This window comes from Camelus bactrianus, chromosome 13, assembly GCF_048773025.1.
Source record: "Camelus bactrianus isolate YW-2024 breed Bactrian camel chromosome 13, ASM4877302v1, whole genome shotgun sequence".
NCBI lineage: Eukaryota > Metazoa > Chordata > Mammalia > Artiodactyla > Camelidae > Camelus > Camelus bactrianus.
This window is the reverse complement of record NC_133551.1, coordinates 54,499,129-54,517,291: the sequence shown is the minus strand read 5'-3', so window position 1 is coordinate 54,517,291 and position 18,163 is coordinate 54,499,129. Positions and strand designations below refer to the sequence as shown.

The 18,163-nt window shown below is 39.0% G+C and overlaps 1 protein-coding gene and 1 pseudogene across 8 annotated transcripts in view; one reads left to right on the top strand and one right to left on the bottom strand.

The window, feature by feature from the left end:
- The window catches only part of KIAA0319L (KIAA0319 like), a 99,689-nt gene that overhangs the window by 72,275 nt on the left and 9,251 nt on the right, over nt 1-18,163 (bottom strand). The window lies entirely within an intron of this gene.
- On the top strand, nt 1,383-2,788 carry LOC141579680 (uncharacterized; annotated as a pseudogene).

Below are 18,163 nucleotides of genomic sequence, written 5' to 3'. Positions count from 1 at the left end.
TGTCTCCTTAAATTTCATACCCTTACCCTAGCCCTGGGGTATAACATAAAATATATTTTAGAATTACACATAGAAACTATGTAGTAGAATCAAACCACTGAAGAGATACATAATCATATCTGCACATATACATATGACTGACTAAAGCAACAACCAGATAATCAGTCAAAGCCAACCTGACACCCAGGAAATACTAAATGTGGACACAGTCAACTGAGAGGTAAGAGGGAAACAGGCAGGCTTGTGGATTATGGAACATCCTTAAAAAAAAGATGAAGAAATAGAAACCATGGGGAAAAAATGAAGGTACCAAGAGCTACAGAAATGCCCTTCTATTTCCTCATCAACCTTCCACACAGCAACCAATGGAAGGAATCTTGGTACCAGCTGAGTGTACAGACTTTGCTGAAATCAATAAATTGTTACATCAGTAACTATGGTCAGCTACCTTTATAACAACTCTCCAACATTCTTCTCAGAAAAAGTCATAGTGAAGAGATCCACAAAAATGAAAATAACATACTTTTCTATAAGCCACTACTCTATTTACTATTTTTAAAGTACCATGACCTCTACTTCTGCCCTTGAAGGAGGAATTGCCAAAGGACTTGTTTCCCACCATGAGCAACTAGAGAACTAGACAAAATATACCTAACAACTGTTATTAGACACTGAACAACAGGTAGTCTGGTACTGTGATCCCAGAGAGGAAGGAAACAAACAAGGCTGAACCCCATGACAAACTTGGCTTTCCGTTTACAGGCATGCTCCAGACTGGGACAGGGAAGAACCCAAGCAGAACAGGGTGGTCTTGCTAAGTTGAGGAAACAGAGTTCAGGGCGACTGTGGTAGCTAGAATTTGGAACAAACTACCAAAAAGGAGGAAGCAACACTAAGAAAGACATCTGGATAGTGGTTCCCTTCAGTCTTTGACCGAATGCTAATGTATGCCAAGTGTAGGTTGAAACTGCATGAGTGATTAGAAAATATTTTGAACTGAATGAAAATGAAAACACAACATATTCAAATTGTGGGATGCAGTTAAAGCAATGTTTAGAGGGACATTTATAGCTTTAAATGCTTCTTTTAGAAAGGGAGGGGGAGGGTATAGCTCAAGTGGTAGAGCACATGCTTAGTATGCACAAAGTCCTGGGTTCAATCCCCAGTACCTCCTCTAAAAAAATTAATGAATGAATGAATAAACCAAATTACCTACCCCCTCAAAAAAAGAAAAGAAGGAAAGTCAAAAACCCATGATCTAGAAAGACACATAGGGAGAATGCCATGTGACGACAGAGGAAGAGATTGAAGTGATACAACTGCAAGGAATGTCAAGGATTGCCAGCGACCACCAGAAGCTAGGAAAAGTCAAAGAAAGATTCTACCCAGAGTCTCAGAAGGTAATTCTACCCAGCCCTGTCAACACCCTGATTTTAGACTTCTAGCCTCCAAAATTGTTGGCTGAAGCAGGATCCTCTGCATATTCCTGGAAGAACACTTCAGAATACAGATGACTCCAAGACGACCGAGAGCCTAGATCCAGGGATCACTGACACTTGGGGATGTGGCTGTGGCCTTTACCCAGATTGAATGAAGACACCTGGATGCCATTCAGTGGACATGTACAGGGATGTGATGCTGGAAAACCATAGGAATCTGGTGTCTATGGGGTTTCTCTCTCTTTCAAGCCAAAATTAATAATCCAACTGGAACAAGGGGCAGAGCCCTGAATGGACGTGTGAGAAGTTTCACCAGGTACCCGGGCAGTCCAGGTGTACTGGTGGTTTGAAACAAAGATGTCAGCCCTAAAGGAAAATAATTCTGAAGGATCTGCTCTGGAAGAGCAAACAAAAAGTGTCATGATTGGTATAGGCCTGGGTTGGGAGGGCACAAGCTCCACAGGGAAGAAGTACTATAATGTAGGAAAGTCTTCAAATATAACTCCTCCTTTATTAGACACCAGAGATACACTGTTGAGAAATCCCATAAACATAAAGAATGTGTGATAGCCATTATGCACATCTCATTGCTTTTAAATCATCATAAAATTCACCTAAGAAAGCAAACTTACAGATATACTGAATGTGTGAAACTCTTCAAATTGTCAATAATTATCAATCATTAGAGAATTCATTCTAGAGAGAAACCCTATAAATGCAATGAATGTGGAAAAGCTTTCAGAAAGAAATCTATACTTTTAAGTCATCAGAGAATTCATACCAATCAGAAACCCTTACAAATGTAAAGACTGAGGAAGTCTTCTGCCTAGAAGACAGAATTTACTCATCATGAGAGAATATATAGTGGAGAAAGGTTGTTTGAAGGTAATAAATGTGGGAAGAAAGCTTTCAGGAATAATTCAATTGTGTTGGAATATAAGAAAACACATACTGATGAGAAATCATACTTGTGTAATGAATGTGGAAAAGCCTTTAGAAAGAGCTCAAATCTTATTAATCATCAAAGAATGCATACAGGAGAGAAACCCTGTCACTACAATAAATGTGGACAATCTTTCAGGTACACATCCACTGCTGGACATCAGAAAACTCATAGTGGGAATAAACCCTACTGATGTATTATTGACTGCAACAAAGCCTATATGAAGAGCTCAATTCTTACTGGACATCAGAGAATCCATACTGGAGAAAAGCCTTATAAATATAATTAATGTGGAAATACTCTTCCCCAAAGTTCAGCCCTTAAACAGCATAAGAAAATTCCTAACAAAGAAAGAGCAATGAAATATATTGTGGTAAACCATACAGAAGTAGTTTATTTCTTCTGAGCATCAAAGAGAAGACATTCAATAAATTACACATCTAACAAAAATAGTCTGTGTACCTCTATCCTGGAGAACCTCTCACTTGTGAGGCTTTTATTATAATATAGTTTGTACTGGTGAGATAGTTTAAGACCCTAAATGTCTATCGATATGGAAATAGTGACTACAGAATACGATATAGTAAGTGAAAACAATGAGGTAGAGTTCTGTATGTACCCACTGAAATATCCCCATGATACCTTGATAAGTTAAAAAAGCAAGTTGCAGAAAATCTATATAATATGGTGTTATGTTCTTTACAATGAAACATTTTTGTTTGTATATATATATATGCATTCAAAAAGATACGGAAAAATAAAGGCCAAACTTTAACAGGAAAAAAAAAAACCCACAATGATCTATGTTTTTATCATAAAGGACAGAAAAAGAAGAGTAAATTATATCCAAAATAAGCACAGAAAGGAAAAGATAAAGATAAAAGTAACCAATGAAACAGAAAACAAACCAAAAAACAATAGAGAAAAATCAATGAAACCAAAATCTGGTTGTTCAAGGATCAATAAAATCGGATAAAGCTCTAGTTAGACTGACGACAGAAAAAAAAGAGAGTAGTCACAAATTAACGTTAGGAATGAAAGAAGGGTTATCACTACTGATTCATCAAACCAGGGGTAGCTAACAATGGCCCAACGGCCAACTCCAGGTGCTACCTATTACTGTAAATAAAGTTTCATTGGAACATAGTCACACTCATTTATTTATGTATTGTTTATGGCTGATTGTGCTCTAATGGCAGAGTTAAGTAGCTGCAACAGAGTTATCTTAAGACCAGTAAAGTCTAAAATATTTACTATCTGGCCCTTTAAGAAAATTTGCCAGCTCCCCTCGCAAGAGAACATACTTTTGGTTGACTTACTGTTTACTACTGAGGAGAGCCAAAATTTAGACGTTAACCTATAGGAAATTGGTAAGTTCCAGATGACTTTGATTTTTATAGTTATTTGTCTAGTACAAAAGATAACCTTAGCTAATAAGGCCATTTTAGTTATTTGTCTAGTACAAAAGATAACCTTAGCTAATAAGGCAATTTTTCCCACCTAGATATTTTCCTTATTTCCTTATTTATTCAACCATTCCACAAATATTACTGAGCATCTGTTTCATGCTCGGCATTGCTTATAATTTAGATGGGGGAGAGAGATGAAATAGATAAAATAGTAAATGTAGGACTGCAAACTAATGTAAGTGCTCTGAAGGAAAGAAGTTCAGTCTTCACAGAATAAAGGTACCTAACTTTGGAATTTATTGATCAGATATGCCATCACATACATGACATGATATCAAAGATATTCACTGTATGTTGTTTGAAATGAAAAATATTGCAAATAACTAGAACTGGTTAAATAAATTAAAGAAGATCCATATAGTTGCTGGGATGAATAAGGCCACTCTCTGTGGTCCTCACTTGAAATGATATCCAGGAAACATTATGTAGGGAAAAAAAGGTACAGAGCAGTGTGTATCATATACTACACTTTGTGTGTGGAGAAAAAAGATTATAATGTTCATATATATATACATACGCATAGACTGTTTTGGGAAGAATATTCAAGAAACTGGCATGGCTGCCTTTAGGAGGGAAAACTAGGTAGCTGAGAGACTTGTTTCTTCACTAAATACCCTTTTACATCTTTTGAATTTATACAACGTACATGTGTTATATTTTGAAAAATAAATTTTAAAAATTCAAATAAACAAAATTTTCATTCCCTTAGAATGAAGACCAAAATCCTTACAGTAACCTAAAAAGATCTCGTATGATCTGGATCCTGCCTACCTTTCTAGCCCTACCTTGTGTCATGCTTTCCCTCCTTCATCATCTTCCAACCCACCAGCCATCTTTCATTCCTCAAATGGACCATGCTCCCTCTCCCTACTGGGCTCTGTACATGCTGCCCCCTCTATTTGGAATTATCTTGCCTCTTGATCCAGTTAACCCCTCATATGAGGTCTCAGTCCAACCATCATTTCCTCAGAGACGCCTCCATGCTAAGTCAGATTCCTCTAGGACACTCCTCGGGCTCTGTTTCTTTCCTTCAAAGTAATTATAACACTTACAAAGTTACATTTCTTTGTGTGATCATCTGCTCAATGTCTATTCCCCTACAACTTCGCTGTAAGCTCCAGGATGACAGGACCATGTCTGGCTTTTTTTCCCCCCACTCACCTCTGTACCACCAATTCCAGCATAGGACTCAGCACATTACACTGTAGGTGATCAAAAACCCTTTTTGAATGAATGTACAAATAAATGCATGTATGAATATGCATGAATGAAGTGGTGAAAAAATGAATGAACAAGTGACCTGTCAGGAAACCACGTGGCCACGTACTGAGAGGGTCATACTGAAGACACCCAGGCTGATGACAGGACTTTGAAAAGAGATGAGGCCCACATGCAGCAATAAATGAGGGGGGATGAATGATGGTTGATAGATGAGTAATGATTAGGGGTAGGAAATGTTATAAACCTCAAAGAGCAGAAGTTTTTAATGGAAGTGGAGGAGTAACGTTCAAGAAGTGACAGTGTGGGGTGATAAGGACATCAGCTCCACCTCCAAACTCAGAGGTACATGGGATATGGGAGAATGAGCAACCACTGCCTGCAGGTTAGAGGGAGAAAATGTATTTCTCCAAAAGACAGCCAGGTCTCAGAATATTCTCTCTATCTAGTGTCCTGACTAACAAGTTTGAGTACAGAGAGGGTGGAGTAACTCAATGGATTCTTGTCAGAGTTAAAAAGTTGGGAAGGGAGGGATGGTAAGTGTGAGTGAGTTGCAAAGCACCAAGTTACATGGGAATGTCAAATCACACTCACAGAAATCATAATGGTTAAGGTACTTCATATCAAGAAAAAAAGAAGATGGAAAAATATAATAGGGAACTGATGACAGGATGCCTGCCTACCCATCCTCGGTATAAAATGGAGAAAGCTTTGAGGCAAATCACAGAGGATGTCTTACCAATGGAACTGGGGGCAGGGAGAAACACTTTTAGACCCAAGAAAATAGTTAAGGGATTGATTTATGGTGATTACAAGGTCGAAGAGAAGGTGGCAAAAAATTCTAATTCCCTGGTTGTTACTAGCAGCTCTAGTTAAATCCAGATCTTAAAATATGGAGATAAAAGCAGGTGGGGAAGCTATAAAACTGGTTTGTCCTGCAAAGGCCTTCTTTTACTTCCATGGCTCCCCAAAGAGTGTCACATAAGCTATATGACTATGTAGTAGTATAAAAGAGAAATGTTTCATAACCCAAACACTCCCCCTGAGGTGACCTGGAAGCCTCAGTTAGAGAGCTGATCCGTTACTCTGGGCTGGAGAGAACATGAGGGAAGGAACAACCCGGGGGTCCATCCAGGTGCCAGTCTCTCCCTACTTCATTTATACCTCTTGGTTGCTTGTATTCTTAAAAGTACTACTAAAGCTCAGTAATGTGTAAAATCTCTGATTCATATGAGTCTTATCTGACAATTTGATCCCCTGTATTAGCTCAAAAGAAAAGAGCCTGGGGAAAAACAGATGGTCAAAAGCACTTATATCTTTGACAGTGACAAGGAGTAAAAGAAATGTGACTTGTGGAGGAGGTTAGCTAGCTATAGTGTTGCTAAAAAAATTAATCCCAATACTTCCCAATAAGGGAAAGAGGTACTCTGATCTTTTAGTTCACGTATTTAGGGAATTTGACTGAGTTTTTAAAATTAAAATTTAAAGTTAAATGTTATTTAATGTTGCTCCATTATGTGTTCAATAACAAAAATAGGGGCCGGGAGGGAAGCAGTTCTTTTTCATCCATTCAGCGGATCATAATTCTTCCTCTTACATGGTTAAAAGATGGCTAATCATCTTACATAGTTAAAGGACAAAGGTTCTAGTTTCAGCTCTAGAGTCATCATTTAGTAGTAACTTCACCTCTGAAAAGTAATTTAACCTCTCTGAGATTCAATTTTCATTGTTTTCATTGTTGTTACTCTTAAGAAAAAGGATTCATCAAAGGGGTTAAGCAGGGAAGCATTGCTAGAGTCAATACTGGATTCTAGAAGTAACTTGGATAAAAGGTAAGATGAAAATAAGTCCAATTTTAGATCAGTTTCTCTCCTGCCCACGCCGCCATAGCCTGGCTCTGCTCCTAGGGCCTAAACAAAAACAATATTAAATCCTTACGGTGGGTGGGTATAGCTTAGTGGCAGAGCACATGCTTAGCATGCACGAGGTCCTAGGTTCAATTTCCAGTACCTCCACTAAAAAAAAAAAACACCTTACCAAAAAAGGGCTTACAGTTCGTAGAAACTTGGACTGAAAATCCTTTGGGAAAGTCTAGAACTCATTGTTGGTAGGAACATGTAGACAGCTTTTCCAGGATGAAAACAAGAAGACAGAGCCAGTCCCTTTCTAAAGCCATGACAAAGCAGAGAATACAGGGCTCCCATATGTATTACCTGGAGGATCCCTAAAACAGGAGGCTCTGGAACTAGCAATGCTTATATATCATTACCATCCCTCAATAGACAAAATTCTAATAAATCTGGAACAAAATCTAGATCAGGTTTCATAATTCCAAGCACCAGGTTAGAAAAGTCTATAGAATGTAAGAATTATTGCCAGAAGGAAATTCATCAGATACTTTTAGAAAGCTGTGAACAACTCTGGAAATATTTAGAGACAGTGCTGTTGCCTCCAGCATTCTTAAATCTCAGGTAAGGAGCCTGACTTCTCCAGCTAACTCGGAAACTGCTGGCTGGCAACCAAGAATGAAGCAGAGACAATGCCTGCTGCCTTAGGAACCACAATATTAAGGTCACTGGGAATTCATACTTTAACCAAATTCAAATAGTATCCCAATGGAAAAGCTGAGATGGTGGCAATGGGAGCAGAGAGAATGCCTCACCAGTATTAGTTGAAAAAAAAAAGAGCAGTTGATAAATTCTCCTAGAAAGGCGGGGGTAGTGCAGGGGGAACCAAGTTTCTGTGGAAAACTACACATGGTTAGGATATTTTATAGGCAAAATTTGCACTTACTTTTAACATTGATTGAAATGAATTCTTTTCTTGAAATATCACAATTTTATAATATGGTCAAAAATTCATTCAGCGGGGAGGGTACAGCTCCAATGAGAGAGTGCCTGCTTAGCATGAACAAGATCCTGGGTTCAATTCCCAGTACCTCTATTAAAAATTTTAAAAATTAAAGTAAATAAATAAACCTAATTACCTCCCCCCCTCAAAAAGAAATCGTTTTAAAAAAAAGAAATGCAAATACTTAAAAAACAAACAAACAAAAAGAATCCTTTGATAATTATACCTATAATGAACTATTACAAGCAGTAAGGCAGAAGCTTTAAATTTGGTGCTTAGGTCAGTGACTGACCTATGGATCCATACCACCTGCCTTCCTGAAGCTATCATCAAAAGGATGTGTTCGCTCAGAAGCAGTGGGGCTCAGTCAAGATGGCTGCCATATGAAAACGACACAAGCAGGCATGTTATCGATCTCAAAAGCAACTCACAGGAACTATTCAAAAACAAACCACCTCAGGGGGCACCCTCCAGCTTCCTTTTGACTATCAGCGTGTCTGTTACCTGCACACCCACTAATAAACAAATACAAAAATGGTTCCTTGTTACTCTCCACACCAGTTCTCTCCTGCGGGGGGTTAGCATATTCAGAAAGCAAGGCAGAGGAAGTAACTAAATTCTTTAAGGGCACAATCAGGTGTTATGAAGTTTGGAAAAAGCCAGGGTAATAACCATTGCCCTCTCTCTTCCTTTTCAAAAGGGCCAATACTTTTTTCCTCAGTTGCATACAGGTTAGATTGAAAGGTGGCAGTAGCCTCACAAAGCAGTCCTCTGAAAAGAAAATAATTACTATTCATCGCCTTTGCTGTGTGCCTAGCTTTCTTAAGAGCACAGTTTGTTAAATGTTATGGTTTAGGTAATTCGTTGAAACTAAACTAACAGCTAAACAAGAATCAATAGGCTTTGTGTCCATATTCTGACTCCTTTCCCTTGACTGAAATGTTCCCATTTTTCCCAAAGACCATTCTGGTCAAAGACAAACTCTCCATGGAAGAGTCTGCCCACCAAGAACCTCTCAGCCACTATTCCCATTAACTCTGGATTGTCTGCTAAATGGAAAACAAGCTTCCAACAACTCATCACAAAACCTGAGTCTTGTAGCACTTTTTTCTAGTTACAAATATTTGGAAGAGTAAGTCCTCTCCTATAAGACTGTTAATAAAGAAGCCTCAAAGGTACTGGATTGTGGCAAACTGCTGAAGAGAAAAAGAGTACCATGACATATCCTTAGAAGAGGGCAATATTTACAGACAGAAGAGGGGGGAAATGTTCCTTTAATCTACCTATAACTATACTTTACAGGTTAAAGGAACTATAAAAACCACCCTCATTTAATCTTGATTTAATAAGAAAATACATCCAGTCTCCAAGTGAGGTTCATACAGAACCCTCAGAAATTGTGTTAAAAATTTTGTTTTCAGAAGAAAACCCTGTATCAAGATCAATACCCTTATTTCATCTCACCCCATCTTCTGAACCCCACCCCACAAGACTGGTTAAGACTTCGACCCCTGAAATAAGACTGCCTGACTTAGAATACCAATCCAGTCTACTTACTAGCTATGTCATTTTGGCTCAGCATTTCTTGGTTTCTTCATGTGTAAAAATAGGAATGATAGCAGGGTTATCACAGATATAAAAGGAGATAAGCTATGCAAAGTATTAACACAGTGCCTGGTATGTAGTTAAAACTCAGTAATTACAGCTGCCATTACTTTTGTTGTTGTTATTACCCTTTATTTCAGCTCAGGCACCACTTCTTCCAGAAAATCTTCCTTGAAACCTTCACCCCAAAATTCCTCTCTTCTGCATATTCTACCTCTATCATAGTATTTTTCTCAGTGGATCATATTGGTCTCTCTACCTCATATACTCTGCCCTCTTTAAGTGCTGGGGTTGTATCCTGTGTCTCTGTATTTGTAGGCCCAGATGAATGCTTGGCACATAGTAGGCATTCAAAGAATTATTTGTTAATTTTTAAAGTTTACCCAGTATTTAAATAAATTTATGGGTTTTTTAAACTAACAAAATCTAGAAAAGATGTCAGCTCCAATATGGAATTACTTAAGTTTTAACCAAAATTCTTAAGGCTAATTCATTTCCTTGACTAAAAGAAGGGAAGGACAGGAGAGAAAAGCAAAGCCTCCAGTTCACTAAGAAATGAGAGACAGCTTTTTGAATTAAACTGGGGAGAACACTGAAGGGGAGGTATGATGAGAGATGTGCAAAAAGAGAAATTAAAGAAAAGCCAAATGGATTAAAAAGAGACAACTGAATCTAACAAAACCAGCCAGGAAACAGTCTTTCCTGCCTAAACACTAAACTGAAAAGTCTTTTCAAATCAAAAAGCAATCTTTCCTTATGAAAGGACCAACCAAATTTCAGGTCCCTGAGCTATCTATTTCAGACGGCTCCACTTCACTCAAAGGCAAGACAAGCTTTCACCATGGAACTTTCTGAACAAAGCAACAATGGAGAATAGCTTCCAGTTCACCTAGGTAAATAGTCATCCATCACTGATGACATCTAGATCCATTCAATTTCCCTTCTCCTGAGTAATGATGAGGAGAAAAAGAAAAAAAAACAACTCTATGTTCCGGTCACAGAGGTGAAAAATGAAAACCGGTCTACCACAATTCTAATGCCTTTAGCTTCTACCTGATACTTATTAATAAATCAAAGGTTTGCATTAATTGGATATGGTTGCTACAAAGTTTCAAAAGACCTATCTGTTAAGGTTTAGTCCAAAGCCATTTCACAATCAAGTCATAAGTTAGAGTATTAACCAAAACACTGGTATAGCTGAAAATAGCTCTCCTACCATCAAGTCACCTGCTCAGAAATGATACAGTCATCAAGGGCTTTATAATATTTAAAGGCAGATTGAAGACAAATGATTAAACTATGTACTTAAAAAAAAAACTGTAACTAGGGGGTTACTTGCTGCATACAATACACTCCGAATCTCCTGCTTCGCTTTTGCTCCCACCACCTTATGACTAAAAGACTCTGAAGAATGCTGTCAGCAAGGAGAGCACGCCTCCAAGCCACAGCATGAAAGAGCCCACACCTCTCTATGTAACAGTCTTTGTACTTCAAAAAGCACAGGTAGAAAATGATAACAGATAAACTTTGTTTATCTGTACATAAAAGAAGCTCTAAAAAGAAAGACTTTTTTTCCTAAAGAGAAAAGCCCCTAGACACAATGTCATGAATCTAGCATTCTCTGTAAGCCCACTTGTAGTAGGTATAGTTATTGTTAAGAACCTGCAGTTGATTGGTGTCTCTGACTGCAGACCTGATAAATTATCTGCATTCACAATCATACCAACCTTCTTACCAATCAAACCCACAATAAACCTTGAATCAGAGCACTGTTTTGTTTTGAGGGAAGGTTTGGGTGGGGAGTGGTTTTCTTTCTCTTTTTTCTTTCTTTCTTTCTTTCTTTCTTTTCTTTCTTTTCTTTTCTTTCTTTCTTTCTTTCTTTCTTTTTGCTGGCTGGTTTTGTTGTTTCTAAAGAGAAGGTCATTTAGAGGGCTGCAGCAGAAATATGTATATTAAAAATACAGCTGCAAGCTTGGGAGGAAATAGGGAAATAATACAGCAAACCATGAAGTGTTATTCCAGCAGATACGGCCAATAGAGGAAAAATTAGTCAGTTTATCCATTAAAAATCTCTCTTTTTGGAGTATTATGTAAGTCTAATTAAAAAAAAAAAAAAAGGAACCCTGCAGTGGGCTGAACTGGGACATGTGAGGATTCAATACAACCAAGCTTCAGATGCTTAAATACCTCAAACTACTTTTTGCTTATAGCAAATCAAATGCAGGGCTACAGATACTTCCTCATCTGTGTGTAAATGAAAGCGAAACTATATGAGTAGTTAGCATTCTTAGAATTTTTAAGAGCCAGCTTATTTAAATTAAATCAAAGCTAATCTGTATCTGTACAGAAATAAAAATAATTTTCTTAGGGCTCTTATTCTCTAGACTTTACACAGCTGTACAGACTCTTCCCTCTATCCCTCCCTCTGTGAAAAGAAGTGAAAGAGCTCTGCAGGTTAAAAAACACTTCAAATGAATTTGGGAGAAGGAAATTCAAACAGATTATCGCTTGTCTCCTCAGCTTGCTATAAAACAGGGTTCAGCTCTTCCCTGCCCGACTCTTTGTGCTCCCACAGCACATCTTGGAATTTATCATGCTTCTTTATGTGCCTACATCTATCTCTGCCTCCATAGTGTGAACTCTCTGACAGCAAGAACTGGGTTTTATTTAGCCAGGGGCAGGGACTGAATTGTAGGTATCTACAGTGTGTACAAAACACCTAGATCTGAATTATCATTAAGTGATTTGAATTAAGCATCCTAGAGAAGGTATTAAAAATGCAGTATGCAGATAAATAAGGTCCTACGGGATAGCAAGGGAACTATATTCAATATCTTGTAATAATCTACAATGAAAAAGAATGTTTATATATATGACTGAATCACTATGCTGTACACCAGAAACTAACACAACATTGTAAATCAACTATACTTCAATTAAAAAAAGAATGCAGAATGCATATTTTAAGGCACTAAATATAAGACACACATATCAAGAACTAGGGATGACAAATACTAGAAAAGTGTAATCTGGAGAGGGACTGTACAGATCACAAGGTCTTGGGTTCAATCCCCAGTATCTCCATTAATAAATAAATAAATAAAATAAACCTAATTACCTACCCCCCACCAAAAAAAAAAAAAGTGTAACCTAAAGTCATCAACATATGTAGCATTGCCATTCAGTAATTTGGTATTGTTTAGTTTATTTACTGCAGACATGGCTGTCAATAGACTACATTTTTATGACATGTACTTCTCTATCTTTCCCTTATACCTCCATATTCAAGTTAATTGATTCTATTGACAGAAATAAAAATTTGGGCAAAATGGTCAACACTCCTCACTACCCAATTATCTAGTACGGATTCTGTCTAGCCACAGAGAAACTGGCCTTTCCTTATTCTTATCTGTAAAATGGCAATACTTCTCTGCTGCTTCAAAGTGACACTAATTCTAAGCAGGGCAATGAGGGTATCCAAATGTACCGTGGGGTCTCTCTCACATACCCACATACGCACACATATGCACACACACACTCCCCATAGGCACACAGGAAAACCCCTGAAAACACATCATACACAGAAGGCCTTCACTCTTTACCTCTTGCTCCCTACTGACAGAGGCAGCCACGCTGCCAAGGCAGCAACCACATGAAATATGAAAGAGTGGGGGCGAAACAGCTCAATCAAAACAGCTTGGGGAAGGAAAGGAGGTATGCTTGTCAGTGAAAGTCTCCCTGGAAAGGCGAGAAAACTTTTCCTTCTGCCCTGATCATTCTGGGCAAATAACCCTGCTCAAGATCTGCTTACCAGCTGCTTCTGTTGGGCTTGGACAGGGCCTCCACAAGAACAGAAAACCTCCCCTCTACCAGGTCCAGAGATGGCCAGTGCCCGGGGGCATCCAGCAAAAGTAGGAACTGAGCAGAACAAGCAAGCCCTCACAAACAGAACTTCCCCAGCAACACTCCTCAAACTACAGCTGCAGGTTGACAGTGGTCATCTCTGGCGATGGGATTCACAGGAAGTAGTTATTTCTATCTGGAATATTCACTTCCTAAATTTTCTACATTAAGCATGTGTGATTCATAATCAGAAAAGGATTTTTTAAAAAAGGAAAGGAAATCAAGCAGTTAGAGATCGATGAAATAGAAGACATAGTTAGAAGAGAAGCTTTGCACTGCTTCAGCACATGGAGCTGTTTTGCTTCAGGCCAAAAGCCATAGACTGACCCAGCAGGATGCAACTTTCTGAAGTAGAACCTGGCTCTTAGCTTCTCTCTACAAGGTTGCTTCATTTATTCTGATTAAGACTCACCCATTCTACCAGGCCTACTTCCATAAGCTTCCAGCTGACTCAGGTTGCCCTCAGTTAAGGACAATAAACACTGAGCTGTATCAAAAACACACATAAACAAAAAACAGAGAGGCCCTTTCTTAATAGGCAGAATGGCAGTCCCTTTAAAATTTTAAACCTGAATCTGAAATTAGAGTAGAGATGTAAAACCAAATCAATATAAACTCCCCATCTCCCAGGTCTGGTAACACAAGTCATTACCCTTATTACCTAAAGGTGTAAGAATCCACGAGCACACATTTATTTCAAATTGCTGGTGGATTAGAACCAAAGCATGTTAAGCCAGCTGGAAGAAAGAGAACGTTCCTAAAAACCCTGTCATTTGCTGGGAGAGTTTAAAAGGGGGAAATGAGATGAACTATCCTGGGTGTCCATCTTTAGGAGCAGATTCAGCAGTTGGTGGAGTTTCAGATACACCCTGGCCAGCATTCCTCTCTGTTTTTGTTTCTCCTAGAACAGCACTTGTGATGGTTAACTCACCATTCAGGGACATTCATAGTTCCTTCTCATCTTGGGGTATTTCAATTTCCTTTTGTGATTGACCAGAGAAGTTCAGGATTTTTATCATTTGGTGCTTTCCTTGCATTAGAACTGTCTACCTGAGGGCCTAAGTAACAAACCTGATGCAGAAAAGACTTTCAAGAACTGACTGGCTGGGTATATCTAATATCCATGAAATCACCAGAGGACACACACATACTTCCAAATTGAGGGCAAAGGCTGCAGCTGCCGCACTTTTTCCAAATCTCCAGATAACCACCCTCACTACTTATTTAGGGATGTGGGTTATTAATGGTGGAGAGAGTGGGCTGGGTTGAAAGGAAGGCTGGAGATATATTCTATTATAGACAAGGCCTTCACCTACATAATTCTCAGCAGAAGGTTACTCTATTGAGACCAGCTTGAGACATCAAATTACCTCATCTCTTAGGATTCTGTAAGGAAAACTGGGTCTCTCTTGTCACTGAATTACCTTGAGACCCTAGGGAGGCCTCAGCCTCTTTGAAGGGAATCTTGATATCAGTAACACCTCATCCCTCTCGAAGAGAACTTCTGTTCCCTAGGAATGGCTAAGGAATCACTAGCCTGCAAGCTCCATAAGGGCAGAGACCATGTCTGCCTTACTCACCACTGCATTTCTAGTGCCTAGGATAGTAGGCACCCAGTAAATACGTTTGGAGGAAGGAAGGAACTAACTCTACAAGATACTACTGACACAAAATCCAAAAGTGCTCTTGAATTAGCCCCAGTCAAAACACTGTCCAGACCAAAAGACAGAGCCAACTTGGCCTAACCAGGGCTTTGCCAAGCGTGGGCACATCATCAGTGTTGCGGGGGGTGAACAAGGGCTGAGGGCCAAGTAGTGTCATGGCAGCAGAACAGAGTCCTCTTCCAGAGGAAAAGTATCTCTGGCTGAAGAAGGAAACAAGTAGCCAGTCATGCTCCAAGTGGCATGTTACAATTACAGAAAATGCACAATACAGCTCACCCTGTCATGCATTTTGACCAACCTCACGTCTGTCAAGCTATATGAATGGAGGCCTACTTTTCCTGACAATGCGGAAAGGCCAGCTGCCAACATTATACTTTAAAAAATGTGGGAACTGAGATCTCACTGGACAGAGGTTTAAGGAGCCAGCAGAGACCTCAAACCTGCTGCCTACTGGGTCATCTGGGGATCAGACAAGAGTCTAACCAAACAGGATTTTATGTCATCACATCATAATGACTGCTGCTAACATCTGACGAACTGTTACTTATGTACCTGGGAGTAGGCTAAGTACTTTGGGTGAACATGTTATTTAATTCTCTTAACAATCCTATGAGAGGTACTGTCATTCTCATTTTGTAGATGAGGAATCTGATGAAAAGTGGGTTTCAGTAACACCACCTGGTATATAATAGAACCAGGACTCAGATTCAGGCTTGTCTGACTCCCAAGCCCATGTTCCATGCTCTTGGCCACTCTGCCTCCTGTCTGTTGCTCAATTGATAAATTAGATAGATGGTCAAGACCAGTTCTTATAACTTCACTCTAAAACATATCCAAGTACTGTCTGGAATCAAAAATGGCTAAAGGATCTTAACCATATGGACAGACTTTTCTTAAGGAAGCTCTTGGATAGAGGATCAGAAAGAAAGTTCAAAGAGCAGGTCTTCAAACCAAGAGCTATGAATTTTGACCCAAACTCTTCAACACCAATCACCTGAGAATAGATGTCCAAACATTACCCACATACATAGTTTTGATCATGTTCCTACTGATTCCACACAATGCCTTGAACTGGAAGCTGTTTCAATTAGTAAGACTTTTATAAAATCTCCAAAATAAGCCAAGGGGCCTTGCTTTGGTCCTGCAAATGTTATTTTTTTTTAATAAATTTCTCCACTACTTTATTATTTCCTCCCTTAAGGAATTTCTGAGCAGAGTCAATTTAAGACAGCTTTTAAATTGAATTGGATTTACTACCCAGTTATGCCATATTCTTATGCCTCTTCAGTTTGGCACACAAGTTAGTAAATAAGTTTATGCTTGCACAATGTTCCTAAAAGAAAAAAAGAACCCACCAAAATTAGCTTTCCAAGATAGAGAGAAGGACTTAAGATGATTATCTTTTACTGAAGAGTATTTAAGCAATGGACAATTACTTCAGTTCACTGGGAAAGAGGCTTTTAGAAGTTTTTGATTGGTTTACTTTGGTCAATTAAATTGTGATATAAGAAGATCCCACAGATTTGCTCAATGCCAGCTGAATTTTAGAATCAAAAAGCTTGCATGGTTTATGTTAACAGCCAGAAAACTATCTTCCCCCAGCTGCCAGTACTCAAGTCATTATCACAATCTGAGGAGACAGATTTAGGATTAATAATTTATTACCTTCCTGTACTGCAATGTAGTTAAGAATATAGGACAGTTTGGCAGGAGAAAGTTCCCGCTGAAGGCTCATCATTATGAGGTTAGTTCCATTAGTCATCCACCTTAAATTAGGTGCCCAGCAGATACAAGAAGAGCACAGGGGTATAATGCCACCTAAAAAGCCTCAAAAATGCTTTTCTCCTAAAGACAAAATCAATGCATGTTCAAAATATACTACTCTTTTAAAGATAAAAGATACCACTTGGTCTGACTGGTACAACAGGGGCTACAGCCCTCAAAGCACAATTAAAAGGTAGGGGCAAAGGAGAAAAGTGAGTTTAGGTGACTTCTGTCTGCCAGGGGCAAATGCAAGCAGTTATGAGAACAGAACAGAAATGGCAACTAGTGGGGAAAAGACCTCTTGTTAAGCCAGAAACTGTCTTTGTCCCATCTACAGTCTCTGTGGGGGCTGAGGGTGATAATTAATCTCTCTCACCCAGAGTTTAAGACTAATTAAAAAACAAAACATGGCAGTTAGAGGTAGATGGAGACAAAAAAGATCACCTTTGTAGTAAGTGATAAGGTGACTGGAGAACAACAGCTTAGATATACAATCCCAAATGGGCTGTCTAATACTTTTCCATACTGAATTAAACTTACCATTTGGACAAATGTAGGCTGTCCTGGCATGGGCAGACCCAGTTAGAGCATGGCAGGGAGAGAACACATGAAAATCCTGAAGATTGGTCATTCCAAACAACAGAATTCTTTTCCAGTCTCACCAATCAGAAAAATCACTCTTCCACTCATAGAGAGAGCCAGAGAAAAGGTGGGAAAAAAGAGCAAAGATTACCTTCCAAATATTGTTCCCACCTGGGAAGTAAAGTGCCCGCCTAATGGGCCCAGATTGAAAAGCAGAGTAGGAAAGATTGATTCTCCTTAACATGTATATTCCAAGGTGGTCCTATTTCCAGCATTATCTTTAGGTTAATCAAACAAACCTCTACTGCTACTACTACGTGCTAGATGTTAGGTATGCAGGTATGAGTAAGACAGTTTCATGAAGCAGACAGACACATAAGCAGGTAATCATAATAGATTTCTGCTCCTACCAGACTCACCATCTACCATAAAGAACTATAAAATTGAACAGAATATACAAACAACTGTTTTTAGCCAGGAGATAACAAGCAGTGCAAGGTTACAACATCTGGGAGAAGGGAAACTTGAAGTGAGCTGCATAATTGCCCAGTTCTCTTTAAGGGACAACTTCCCAACCACAGCACAGAAAGCTGGAACCCTAACAGAACAGAGCGGTCTCACTGAGACCAAGGAGTAGAGATCTGAGTTTGGCTAGAATTTGAGTGGTAAGACACTGGAGAAGGAGCTGGGAAAAGAAGGGATCCCAAAAGGCTAAGGGCGGGGACA